General features: G+C 49.1%; 2 non-coding genes across 2 annotated transcripts; both read left to right on the top strand.

Annotated features, from left to right (window-relative positions):
- The first annotated feature begins 11,160 nt into the window (after nt 1-11,160).
- Trnat-agu (transfer RNA threonine (anticodon AGU)) lies at nt 11,161-11,233 on the top strand. The gene has a single exon. It is a non-coding gene; the product is annotated as a tRNA-Thr (tRNA).
- A 1,368-nt stretch (nt 11,234-12,601) lies between these two features.
- On the top strand, nt 12,602-12,674 carry Trnat-agu (transfer RNA threonine (anticodon AGU)). The gene has a single exon. It is a non-coding gene; the product is annotated as a tRNA-Thr (tRNA).
- Nucleotides 12,675-14,224: the final 1,550 nt, after the last annotated feature.

The raw sequence follows: 14,224 nt of genomic DNA on the forward strand, positions 1-14,224 counted from the left end.
GAATAATGGGAGTGCAAGGGTCTGTGTCGTCTATATGGCTGTATGTAGCACCACTAGTCTTCGGGGAGGGGGGGGGGCGGGCGTAGCTCAGATGGTAGAGCGCTCGCTTAGTATGCAAGAGGTACTGGGATCAATACCCAGTGCCTGCAGGATTTTTAACACACCTACATGCGCACCTTGATATGCAAGTGGAATACTTCACAGCCAGCAGATGTGTCTAGGAAGATACAAGCTTGCGCCGAGTTCACGTAAATCCCACTGCACATTCTTATTCTTTGCGTGCAGTCAGCTGCTCCTGGTGTTGTTAGTTGTGACAGCTGATAACAGATGCCGTAGCAATCAATTCATGGAGTGAGTTGTATGTTTTGCGATAGTCTGTCTCTGACAAGCAAGCACAGGTGACATAGGTGCGAACACAGGAAGCTTGCAGACCCTCGCTGCCTGCAGACACCGAGCAGCCACACTAGGAGGGCGGCCTAAGCCGTAGGCGAATTGTGCTCATTCGCTTTGGCGCGACGTCGAACTATAAATAATGCTGTCACTAGCGTGAGCGTCGTGGAAAGTCGGAAAAGTCGGCTGCGAGGGTGAGTGTCAAGTTTGGGGAGCGTTTCGTAGTATGCGCAGTGCAATGGAGACGCGGAAACTTGTTGTGGCCCAGTGTTTTGCAGTTGGACGACAAGATTGGTACACAGTAGTAAAGAGCGAGGCACTGAGTTGGCATAAATAATGTAGTGCACAATGGTTCTCGAGATGTGTTTGTTACCTCAGGTGCTGTATAATTGTCTACAATGAGTGAAAACGGAGCAATTTGTGACGGCTCTTTCAATTTAAGACGTTAAAAACAGACGGAATTTGCATTTGTAATACCAGAGCATCGAAACTACTTGGAACTTTTGTGTATATGAACGGGTCCGCGCCTTTGTACTCTGCTCCCTTCACCGCTACAAACAAACCAACCATCGTGTCCGTGCGCATCTGAGTCGCAAACAATGGGGAATAGCGCAGTTTGCTCGTGCATGGGGCGTAGCTCAGATGGTATCTTGTTTAGTATGCGAGAGGTACTGGGATCAATACCCAGTGCCTGCAGGATTTTTAACACACCTACATGCGCACCTTGATATGCAAGTGGAATACTTCACAGCCAGCAGATGTGTCTAGGAAGATACAAGCTTGCGCCGAGTTCACGTAAATCCCACTGCACATTCCTATTCTTTGCGTGCAGTCAGCTGCTCCTGGTGTTGTTAGTTGTGACTGCTGATAACAGATGCCGTAGCAATCAATTCATGGAGTGAGTTGTATGTTTTGCGATAGTCTGTCTCTGACAAGCAAGCACAGGTGACATAGGTGCGAACACAGGAAGCTTGCAGACCCTCGCTGCCTGCAGACACCGAGCAGCCACACTAGGAGGGCGGCCTAAGCCGTAGGCGAATTGTGCTCATTCGCTTTGGCGCGACGTCGAACTATAAATAATGCTGTCACTAGCGTGAGCGTTGCGTGAGCGTCGTGGAAAGTCGGAAAAGTCGGCTGCGAGGGTGAGTGCCAAGTTTGGGGAGCGTTTCGTAGTATGCGCAGTGCAATGGAGACGCGGAAACTTGTTGTGGCCCAGTGTTTTGCGGTTGGACGACAAGATTGGTACACAGTAGTAAAGAGCGAGGCACTGAGTTGGCATAAATAATGTAGTGCACAATGGTTCTCGAGATGTGTTTGTTACCTCAGGTGCTGTATAATTGTCTACAATGAGTGAAAACGGAGCAATTTGTGACGGCTCTTTCAATTTAAGACGTTAAAAACAGACGGAATTTGCATTTGTAATACCAGAGCATCGAAACTACTTGGAACTTTTGTGTATATGAACGGGTCCGCGCCTTTGTACTCTGCTCCCTTCACCGCTACAAACAAACCAACCATCGTGTCCGTGCGCATCTGAGTCGCAAACAATGGGGAATAGCGCAGTTTGCTCGTGCATGGGGCGTAGCTCAGTTGGTAGAGCGTTCGCTTGGCATGTGAAAGGTCCAGGGTTCAAGCCGCGGCGCCTCCATTTTTTGTGGTCAGTGCATGGTAAGTGTTGGTCGCGGCGAACCTAAAGGCACGCAAGATGTTGCAAAGCCAGCGTCACAGACTGATATGATGTATACTGACGTAAGGAGAGCAAGATGTAAGTGTGGGGACCGGCTGTTATCGAGGTGTCATCGAGTGCAGATCTGTCTTAGGTATCGCGGCTTAACCTCATTGAAGTCTAGAGGGTGGACAACACGTTGGTCTTACTCAGAGCGGTGAACGAATTCTATTTTCGACGTTATACGTGCCACTTTCATTTTGGCAACTACGATTCGATACAGAATGCACGAAACCTGAAAGACACCCTAACGGATACATAGAGAGTAGTGTTTGTCTGCTGAATAATGGGAGTGCAAGGGTCTGTGTCGTCTATATGGCTGTATGTAGCACCATTAGTCTTCGGGGGGAGGGGGGGGGGGCGGGCGTAGCTCAGATGGTATCTTGTTTAGTATGCGAGAGGTACTGGGTTCAATACCCAGTGCCTGCAGGATTTTTAACACACCTACATGCGCACCTTGATATGCAAGTGGAATACTTCACAGCCAGCAGATGTGTCTAGGAAGATACAAGCTTGCGCCGAGTTCACGTAAATCCCACTGCACATTCTTATTCTTTGCGTGCAGTCAGCTGCTCCTGGTGTTGTTAGTTGTGACTGCTGATAACAGATGCCGTAGCAATCAATTCATGGAGTGAGTTGTATGTTTTGCGATAGTCTGTCTCTGACAAGCAAGCACAGGTGACATAGGTGCGAACACAGGAAGCTTGCAGACCCTCGCTGCCTGCAGACACCGAGCAGCCACACTAGGAGGGCGGCCTAAGCCGTAGGCGAATTGTGCTCATTCGCTTTGGCGCGACGTCGAACTATAAATAATGCTGTCACTAGCGTGAGCGTCGTGGAAAGTCGGAAAAGTCGGCTGCGAGGGTGAGTGCCAAGTTTGGGGAGCGTTTCGTAGTATGCGCAGTGCAATGGAGACGCGGAAACTTGTTGTGGCCCAGTGTTTTGCAGTTGGACGACAAGATTGGTACACAGTAGTAAAGAGCGAGGCACTGAGTTGGCATAAATAATGTAGTGCACAATGGTTCTCGAGATGTGTTTGTTACCTCAGGTGCTGTATAATTGTCTACAATGAGTGAAAACGGAGCAATTTGTGACGGCTCTTTCAATTTAAGACGTTAAAAACAGACGGAATTTGCATTTGTAATACCAGAGCATCGAAACTACTTGGAACTTTTGTGTATATGAACGGGTCCGCGCCTTTGTACTCTGCTCCCTTCACCGCTACAAACCAACCAACCATCGTGTCCGTGCGCATCTGAGTCGCAAACAATGGGGAATAGCGCAGTTTGCTCGTGCATGGGGCGTAGCTCAGTTGGTAGAGCGTTCGCTTGGCATGTGAAAGGTCCAGGGTTCAAGCCGCGGCGCCTCCATTTTTTGTGGTCAGTGCATGGTAAGTGTTGGTCGCGGCGAACCTAAAGGCACGCAAGATGTTGCAAAGCCAGCGTCACAGACTGATATGATGTATACTGACGTAAGGAGAGCAAGATGTAAGTGTGGGGACCGGCTGTTATCGAGGTGTCATCGAGTGCAGATCTGTCTTAGGTATCGCGGCTTAACCTCATTGAAGTCTAGAGGGTGGACAACACGTTGGTCTTACTCAGAGCGGTGTCCGAATTCTATTTTCGACGTTATACGTGCCACTTTCATTTTGGCAACTACGATTCGATACAGAATGCACGAAACCTGAAAGACACCCTAACGGATACATAGAGAGTAGTGTTTGTCTGCTGAATAATGGGAGTGCAAGGGTCTGTGTCGTCTATATGGCTATATGTAGCACCATTAGTCTTCGGGGGGAGGGGGGGGGGGGGCGGGCGTAGCTCAGATGGTATCTTGTTTAGTATGCGAGAGGTACTGGGATCAATACCCAGTGCCTGCAGGATTTTTAACACACCTACATGCGCACCTTGATATGCAAGTGGAATACTTCACAGCCAGCAGATGTGTCTAGGAAGATACAAGCTTGCGCCGAGTTCACGTAAATCCCACTGCACATTCCTATTCTTTGCGTGCAGTCAGCTGCTCCTGGTGTTGTTAGTTGTGACTGCTGATAACAGATGCCGTAGCAATCAATTCATGGAGTGAGTTGTATGTTTTGCGATAGTCTGTCTCTGACAAGCAAGCACAGGTGACATAGGTGCGAACACAGGAAGCTTGCAGACCCTCGCTGCCTGCAGACACCGAGCAGCCACACTAGGAGGGCGGCCTAAGCCGTAGGCGAATTGTGCTCATTCGCTTTGGCGCGACGTCGAACTATAAATAATGCTGTCACTAGCGTGAGCGTTGCGTGAGCGTCGTGGAAAGTCGGAAAAGTCGGCTGCGAGGGTGAGTGCCAAGTTTGGGGAGCGTTTCGTAGTATGCGCAGTGCAATGGAGACGCGGAAACTTGTTGTGGCCCAGTGTTTTGCGGTTGGACGACAAGATTGGTACACAGTAGTAAAGAGCGAGGCACTGAGTTGGCATAAATAATGTAGTGCACAATGGTTCTCGAGATGTGTTTGTTACCTCAGGTGCTGTATAATTGTCGACAATGAGTGAAAACGGAGCAATTTGTGACGGCTCTTTCAATTTAAGACGTTAAAAACAGACGGAATTTGCATTTGTAATACCAGAGCATCGAAACTACTTGGAACTTTTGTGTATATGAACGGGTCCGCGCCTTTGTACTCTGCTCCCTTCACCGCTACAAACAAACCAACCATCGTGTCCGTGCGCATCTGAGTCGCAAACAATGGGGAATAGCGCAGTTTGCTCGTGCATGGGGCGTAGCTCAGTTGGTAGAGCGTTCGCTTGGCATGTGAAAGGTCCAGGGTTCAAGCCGCGGCGCCTCCATTTTTTGTGGTCAGTGCATGGTAAGTGTTGGTCGCGGCGAACCTAAAGGCACGCAAGATGTTGCAAAGCCAGCGTCACAGACTGATATGATGTATACTGACGTAAGGAGAGCAAGATGTAAGTGTGGGGACCGGCTGTTATCGAGGTGTCATCGAGTGCAGATCTGTCTTAGGTATCGCGGCTTAACCTCATTGAAGTCTAGAGGGTGGACAACACGTTGGTCTTACTCAGAGCGGTGAACGAATTCTATTTTCGACGTTATACGTGCCACTTTCATTTTGGCAACTACGATTCGATACAGAATGCACGAAACCTGAAAGACACCCTAACGGATACATAGAGAGTAGTGTTTGTCTGCTGAATAATGGGAGTGCAAGGGTCTGTGTCGTCTATATGGCTGTATGTAGCACCATTAGTCTTCGGGGGGAGGGGGGGGGGCTCAGATGGTATCTTGTTTAGTATGCGAGAGGTACTGGGTTCAATACCCAGTGCCTGCAGGATTTTTAACACACCTACATGCGCACCTTGATATGCAAGTGGAATACTTCACAGCCAGCAGATGTGTCTAGGAAGATACAAGCTTGCGCCGAGTTCACGTAAATCCCACTGCACATTCCTATTCTTTGCGTGCAGTCAGCTGCTCCTGGTGTTGTTAGTTGTGACTGCTGATAACAGATGCCGTAGCAATCAATTCATGGAGTGAGTTGTATGTTTTGCGATAGTCTGTCTCTGACAAGCAAGCACAGGTGACATAGGTGCGAACACAGGAAGCTTGCAGACCCTCGCTGCCTGCAGACACCGAGCAGCCACACTAGGAGGGCGGCCTAAGCCGTAGGCGAATTGTGCTCATTCGCTTTGGCGCGACGTCGAACTATAAATAATGCTGTCACTAGCGTGAGCGTCGTGGAAAGTCGGAAAAGTCGGCTGCGAGGGTGAGTGCCAAGTTTGGGGAGCGTTTCGTAGTATGCGCAGTGCAATGGAGACGCGGAAACTTGTTGTGGCCCAGTGTTTTGCAGTTGGACGACAAGATTGGTACACAGTAGTAAAGAGCGAGGCACTGAGTTGGCATAAATAATGTAGTGCACAATGGTTCTCGAGATGTGTTTGTTACCTCAGGTGCTGTATAATTGTCTACAATGAGTGAAAACGGAGCAATTTGTGACGGCTCTTTCAATTTAAGACGTTAAAAACAGACGGAATTTGCATTTGTAATACCAGAGCATCGAAACTACTTGGAAGTTTTGTGTATATGAACGGGTCCGCGCCTTTGTACTCTGCTCCCTTCACCGCTACAAACCAACCAACCATCGTGTCCGTGCGCATCTGAGTCGCAAAGAATGGGGAATAGCGCAGTTTGCTCGTGCATGGGGCGTAGCTCAGTTGGTAGAGCGTTCGCTTGGCGTGTGAAAGGTCCAGGGTTCAAGCCGCGGCGCCTCCATTTTTTGTGGTCAGTGCATGGTAAGTGTTGGTCGCGGCGAACCTAAGGGCACGCAAGATGTTGCAAAGCCAGCGTCACAGACTGATATGATGTATACTGACGTAAGGAGAGCAAGATGTAAGTGTGGGTACCGGCTGTTATCGAGGTGTCATCGAGTGCAGATCTGTCTTAGGTATCGCGGCTTAACCTCATTGAAGTCTAGAGGGTGGACAACACGTTGGTCTTACTCAGAGCGGTGTCCGAATTCTATTTTCGACGTTATACGTGCCACTTTCATTTTGGTAACTACGATTCGATACAGAATGCACGAAACCTGAAAGACACCCTAACGGATACATAGAGAGTAGTGTTTGTCTGCTGAATAATGGGAGTGCAAGGGTCTGTGTCGTCTATATGGCTGTATGTAGCACCACTAGTCTTCGGGGGGGGGGGGGGGGGGCGGGCGTAGCTCAGATGGTAGAGCGCTCGCTTAGTATGCAAGAGGTACTGGGATCAATACCCAGTGCCTGCAGGATTTTTAACACACCTACATGCGCACCTTGATATGCAAGTGGAATACTTCACAGCCAGCAGATGTGTCTAGGAAGATACAAGCTTGCGCCGAGTTCACGTAAATCCCACTGCACATTCTTATTCTTTGCGTGCAGTCAGCTGCTCCTGGTGTTGTTAGTTGTGACTGCTGATAACAGATGCCGTAGCAATCAATTCATGGAGTGAGTTGTATGTTTTGCGATAGTCTGTCTCTGACAAGCAAGCACAGGTGACATAGGTGCGAACACAGGAAGCTTGCAGACCCTCGCTGCCTGCAGACACCGAGCAGCCACACTAGGAGGGCGGCCTAAGCCGTAGGCGAATTGTGCTCATTCGCTTTGGCGCGACGTCGAACTATAAATAATGCTGTCACTAGCGTGAGCGTCGTGGAAAGTCGGAAAAGTCGGCTGCGAGGGTGAGTGCCAAGTTTGGGGAGCGTTTCGTAGTATGCGCAGTGCAATGGAGACGCGGAAACTTGTTGTGGCCCAGTGTTTTGCAGTTGGACGACAAGATTGGTACACAGTAGTAAAGAGCGAGGCACTGAGTTGGCATAAATAATGTAGTGCACAATGGTTCTCGAGATGTGTTTGTTACCTCAGGTGCTGTATAATTGTCTACAATGAGTGAAAACGGAGCAATTTGTGACGGCTCTTTCAATTTAAGACGTTAAAAACAGACGGAATTTGCATTTGTAATACCAGAGCATCGAAACTACTTGGAACTTTTGTGTATATGAACGGGTCCGCGCCTTTGTACTCTGCTCCCTTCACCGCTACAAACCAACCAACCATCGTGTCCGTGCGCATCTGAGTCGCAAACAATGGGGAATAGCGCAGTTTGCTCGTGCTGGGGCGTAGCTCAGTTGGTAGAGCGTTCGCTTGGCATGTGAAAGGTCCAGGGTTCAAGCCGCGGCGCCTCCATTTTTTGTGGTCAGTGCATGGTAAGTGTTGGTCGCGGCGAACCTAAAGGCACGCAAGATGTTGCAAAGCCAGCGTCACAGACTGATATGATGTATACTGACGTAAGGAGAGCAAGATGTAAGTGTGGGGACCGGCTGTTATCGAGGTGTCATCGAGTGCAGATCTGTCTTAGGTATCGCGGCTTAACCTCATTGAAGTCTAGAGGGTGGACAACACGTTGGTCTTACTCAGAGCGGTGTCCGAATTCTATTTTCGACGTTATACGTGCCACTTTCATTTTGGCAACTACGATTCGATACAGAATGCACGAAACCTGAAAGACACCCTAACGGATACATAGAGAGTAGTGTTTGTCTGCTGAATAATGGGAGTGCACGGGTCTGTGTCGTCTATATGGCTGTATGTAGCACCATTAGTCTTCGGGGGGGGGGGGGGCGGGGGGCGTAGCTCAGATGGTATCTTGTTTAGTATGCGAGAGGTACTGGGATCAATACCCAGTGCCTGCAGGATTTTTAACACACCTACATGCGCACCTTGATATGCAAGTGGAATACTTCACAGCCAGCAGATGTGTCTAGGAAGATACAAGCTTGCGCCGAGTTCACGTAAATCCCACTGCACATTCCTATTCTTTGCGTGCAGTCAGCTGCTCCTGGTGTTGTTAGTTGTGACTGCTGATAACAGATGCCGTAGCAATCAATTCATGGAGTGAGTTGTATGTTTTGCGATAGTCTGTCTCTGACAAGCAAGCACAGGTGACATAGGTGCGAACACAGGAAGCTTGCAGACCCTCGCTGCCTGCAGACACCGAGCAGCCACACTAGGAGGGCGGCCTAAGCCGTAGGCGAAATGTATTCATTCGCTTTGGCGCGACGTCGAACTATAAATAATGCTGTCACTAGCGTGAGCGTTGCGTGAGCGTCGTGGAAAGTCGGAAAAGTCGGCTGCGAGGGTGAGTGCCAAGTTTGGGGAGCGTTTCGTAGTATGCGCAGTGCAATGGAGACGCGGAAACTTGTTGTGGCCCAGTGTTTTGCAGTTGGACGACAAGATTGGTACACAGTAGTAAAGAGCGAGGCACTGAGTTGGCATAAATAATGTAGTGCACAATGGTTCTCGAGATGTGTTTGTTACCTCAGGTGCTGTATAATTGTCTACAATGAGTGAAAACGGAGCAATTTGTGACGGCTCTTTCAATTTAAGACGTTAAAAACAGACGGAATTTGCATTTGTAATACCAGAGCATCGAAACTACTTGGAACTTTTGTGTATATGAACGGGTCCGCGCCTTTGTACTCTGCTCCCTTCACCGCTACAAACCAACCAACCATCGTGTCCGTGCGCATCTGAGTCGCAAACAATGGGGAATAGCGCAGTTTGCTCGTGCATGGGGCGTAGCTCAGTTGGTAGAGCGTTCGCTTGGCATGTGAAATGTCCAGGGTTCAAGCCGCGGCGCCTCCATTTTTTGTGGTCAGTGCATGGTAAGTGTTGGTCGCGGCGAACCTAAAGGCACGCAAGATGTTGCAAAGCCAGCATCACAGACTGATATGATGTATACTGACGTTAGGAGAGCAAGATGTAAGTGTGGGGACCGGCTGTTATCGAGGTGTCATCGAGTGCAGATCTGTCTTAGGTATTGCGGCTTAACCTCATTGAAGTCTAGAGGGTGGACAACACGTTGGTCTTACTCAGAGCGGTGTCCGAATTCTATTTTCGACGTTATACGTGCCACTTTCATTTTGGCAACTACGATTCGATACAGAATGCACGAAACCTGAAAGACACCCTAACGGATACATAGAGAGTAGTGTTTGTCTGCTGAATAATGGGAGTGCAAGGGTCTGTGTCGTCTATATGGCTGTATGTAGCACCATTAGTCTTCGGGGGGGCGGGCGTAGCTTAGATGGTAGAGCGCTCGCTTAGTATGCGAGAGGTACTGGGATCAATACCCAGTGCTTCCAGAATTTTTAACACACCTACATGCGCACCTTGATATGCAAGTGGAATACTTCACAGCCAGCAGATGTGTCTAGGAAGATACAAGCTTGCGCCGAGTTCACGTAAATCCCACTGCACATTCCTATTCTTTGCGTGCAGTCAGCTGCTCCTGGTGTTGTTAGTTGTGACTGCTGATAACAGATGCCGTAGCAATCAATTCATGGAGTGAGTTGTATGTTTTGCGATAGTCTCTCTCTGACAAGCAAGCACAGGTGACATAGGTGCGAACACAGGAAGCTTGCAGACCCTCGCTGCCTGCAGACACCGAGCAGCCACACTAGGAGGGCGGCCTAAGCCGTAGGCGAATTGTGCTCATTCGCTTTGGCGCGACGTCGAACTATAAATAATGCTGTCACTAGCGTGAGCGTCGTGGAAAGTCGGAAAAGTCGGCTGCGAGGGTGAGTGCCAAGTTTGGGGAGCGTTTCGTAGTATGCGCAGTGCAATGGAGACGCGGAAACTTGTTGTGGCCCAGTGTTTTGCAGTTGGACGACAAGATTGGTACACAGTAGTAAAGAGCGAGGCACTGAGTTGGCATATATAATGTAGTGCACAATGGTTCTCGAGATGTGTTTGTTACCTCAGGTGCTGTATAATTGTCGACAAGGAGTGAAAACGGAGCAATTTGTGACGGCTCTTTCAATTTAAGACGTTAAAAACAGACGGAATTTGCATTTGTAATACCAGAGCATCGAAACTACTCGGAACTTTTGTGTATATGAACGGGTCCGCGCCTTTGTACTCTGCTCCCTTCACCGCTACAAACCAACCAACCATCGTGTCCGTGCGCATCTGAGTCGCAAAGAATGGGCAATAGCGCAGTTTGCTCGTGCTGGGGCGTAGCTCAGTTGGTAGAGCGTTCGCTTGGCATGTGAAATGTCCAGGGTTCAAGCCGCGGCGCCTCCATTTTTTGTGGTCAGTGCATGGTAAGTGTTGGTCGCGGCGAACCTAAAGGCACGCAAGATGTTGCAAAGCCAGCGTCACAGACTGATATGATGTATACTGACGTAAGGAGACCAAGATGTAAGTGTGGGGACCGGCTGTTATCGAGGTGTCATCGAGTGCAGATCTGTCTTAGGTATCGCGGCTTAACCTCATTGAAGTCTAGAGGGTGGACAACACGTTGGTCTTACTTAGAGCGGTGTCCGAATTCTATTTTCGACGTTATACGTGCCACTTTCATTTTGGCAACTACGATTCGATACAGAATGCACGAAACCTGAAGACACCCTAACAGATACATAGAGAGTTGTGTTTGTCTGCTGAATAATGGGAGTGCAAGGGTCTGTGTCGTCTATATGGCTGTATGTAGCACCATTAGTCTTCGGGGGGGCGGGCGTAGCTCAGATGGTAGAGCGCTCGCTTAGTATGCGAGAGGTACTGGGTTCAATACCCAGTGCCTGCAGGATTTTTAACACACCTACATGCGCACCTTGATATGCAAGTGGAATACTTCACAGCCAGCAGATGTGTCTAGGAAGATACAAGCTTGCGCCGAGTTCACGTAAATCCCACTGCACATTCCTATTCTTTGCGTGCAGTCAGCTGCTCCTGGTGTTGTTAGTTGTGAATGCTGATAACAGATGCCGTAGCAATCAATTCATGGAGTGAGTTGTATGTTTTGCGATAGTCTGTCTCTGACAAGCAAGCACAGGTGACATAGGTGCGAACACAGGAAGCTTGCAGACCCTCGCTGCCTGCAGACACCCTGCAGCCACACTAGGAGGGCGGCCTAAGCCGTAGGCGAATTGTGCTCATTCGCTTTGGCGCGACGTCGAACTATAAATAATGCTGTCACTAGCGTGAGCGTCGTGGAAAGTCGGAAAAGTCGGCTGCGAGGGTGAGTGCCAAGTTTGGGGAGCGTTTCGTAGTATGCGCAGTGCAATGGAGACGCGGAAACTTGTTGTGGCCCAGTGTTTTGCAGTTGGACGACAAGATTGGTACACAGTAGTAAAGAGCGAGGCACTGAGTTGGCATAAATAATGTAGTGCACAATGGTTCTCGAGATGTGTTTGTTACCTCAGGTGCTGTATAATTGTCTACAATGTGTGAAAACGGAGCAATTTGTGACGGCTCTTTCAATTTAAGACGTTAAAAACAGACGGAATTTGCATTTGTAATTCCAGAGCATCGAAACTACTTGGAACTTTTGTGTATATTAACGGGTCCGCGCCTTTGTACTCTGCTCCCTTCACCGCTACAAACCAACCAACCATCGTGTCCGTGCGCATCTGAGTCGCAAAGAATGGGGAATAGCGCAGTTTGCTAGTGCATGGGGCGTAGCTCAGTTGGTAGAGCATTCGCTTGGCATGTGTAACGTCCAGGGTTCAAGCCGCGGCGCCTCCATTTTTTGTGGTCAGTGCATGGTAAGTGTTGGTCGCGGCGAACCTAAAGGCACGCAAGATGTTGCAAAGCCAGCGTCACAGACTGATATGATGTATACTGACGTAAGGAGAGCAAGATGTAAGTGTGGGGACCGGCTGTTATCGAGGTGTCATCGAGTGCAGATCTGTCTTAGGTATCGCGGCTTAACGTCATTGAAGTCTAGAGGGTGGACAACACGTTGGTCTTACGCAGAGCGGTGTCCGAATTCTATTTTCGACGTTATACGTGCCACTTTCATTTTGGCAACTACGATTCGATACAGAATGCACGAAACCTGAAAGACACCCTAACGGATACATAGAGAGTAGTGTTTGTCTGCTGAATAATGGGAGTGCAAGGGTCTGTGTCGTCTATATGGCTGTATGTAGCACCATTAGTCTTTGGGGGGGCGGGCGTAGCTCAGATGGTAGAGCGCTCGCTTAGTATGCGAGAGGTACTGGGATCAATACCCAGTGCCTGCAGGATTTTTAACACACCTACATGCGCACCTTGATATGCAAGTGGAATACTTCACAACCAGCAGATGTGTCTAGGAAGATACAAGCTTGCGCCGAGTTCACGTAAATCCCACTGCACATTCCTATTCTTTGCGTGCAGTCAGCTGCTCCTGGTGTTGTTAGTTGTGACTGCTGATAACAGATGCCGTAGCAATCAATTCATGGAGTGAGTTGTATGTTTTGCGATAGTCTGTCTCTGACAAGCAAGCACAGGTGACATAGGTGCGAACACAGGAAGCTTGCAGACCCTCGCTGCCTGCAGACACCGAGCAGCCACACTAGGAGGGCGGCCTAAGCCGTAGGCGAATTGTGCTCATTCGCTTTGGCGCGACGTCGAACTATAAATAATGCTGTCACTAGCGTGAGCGTCGTGGAAAGTCGGAAAAGTCGGCTGCGAGGGTGAGTGCCAAGTTTGGGGAGCGTTTCGTAGTATGCGCAGTGCAATGGAGACGCGGAAACTTGTTGTGGCCCAGTGTTTTGCAGTTGGACGACAAGATTGGTACACAGTAGTAAAGAGCGAGGCACTGAGTTGGCATAAATAATGTAGTGCACAATGGTTCTCGAGATGTGTTTGTTACCTCAGGTGCTGTATAATTGTCTACAATGAGTGAAAACGGAGCAATTTGTGACGGCTCTTTCAATTTAAGACGTTAAAAACAGACGGAATTTGCATTTGTAATACCAGAGCATCGAAACTACTTGGAACTTTTGTGTATATGAACGGGTCCGCGCCTTTGTACTCTGCTCCCTTCACCGCTACAAACCAACCAACCATCGTGTCCGTGCGCATCTGAGTCGCAAACAATGGGGAATAGCGCAGATTGCTCGTGCATGGGGCGTAGCTCAGTTGGTAGAGCGTTCGCTTGGCATGTGAAACGTCCAGGGTTCAAGCCGCGGCGCCTGCATTTTTTGTGGTCAGTGCATGGTAAGTGTTGGTCGCGGCGAACCTAAAGGCACGCAAGATGTTGCAAAGCCAGCGTCACAGACTGATATGATGTATACTGACGTAAGGAGAGCAAGATGTAAGTGTGGGGACCGGCTGTTATCGAGGTGTCATCGAGTGCAGATCTGTTTTCGGTATCGCGGCTTAACCTCATTGAAGTCTAGAGGGTGGACAACACGTTGGTCTTACTCAGAGCGGTGTCCGAATTCTATTTTCGACGTTATACGTGCCACTTTCATTTTGGCAACTACGATTCGATACAGAATGCACGAAACCTGAAAGACACCCTAACGGATACATAGAGAGTAGTGTTTGTCTGCTGAATAATGGGAGTGCAAGGGTCTGTGTCGTCTATATGGCTGTATGTACCACCATTAGTCCTCGGGGGGTCGCGCGTAGCTCAGATGGTAGAGCGCTCGCTTAGTATGCGAGAGGTACTGGGATCAATACCCAGTGCTTCTAGAATTTTTAACACGCCTACATGCGCACCTTGATATGCAAGTGGAATACTTCACAGCCAGCAGATGTGTCTAGGAAGATACAAGCTTGCGCCGAGTTCACGTAAATCCCA

The sequence above is a fragment of the Schistocerca gregaria genome, chromosome 10 (genome assembly GCF_023897955.1).
Source record: "Schistocerca gregaria isolate iqSchGreg1 chromosome 10, iqSchGreg1.2, whole genome shotgun sequence".
Lineage (NCBI taxonomy): Eukaryota > Metazoa > Arthropoda > Insecta > Orthoptera > Acrididae > Schistocerca > Schistocerca gregaria.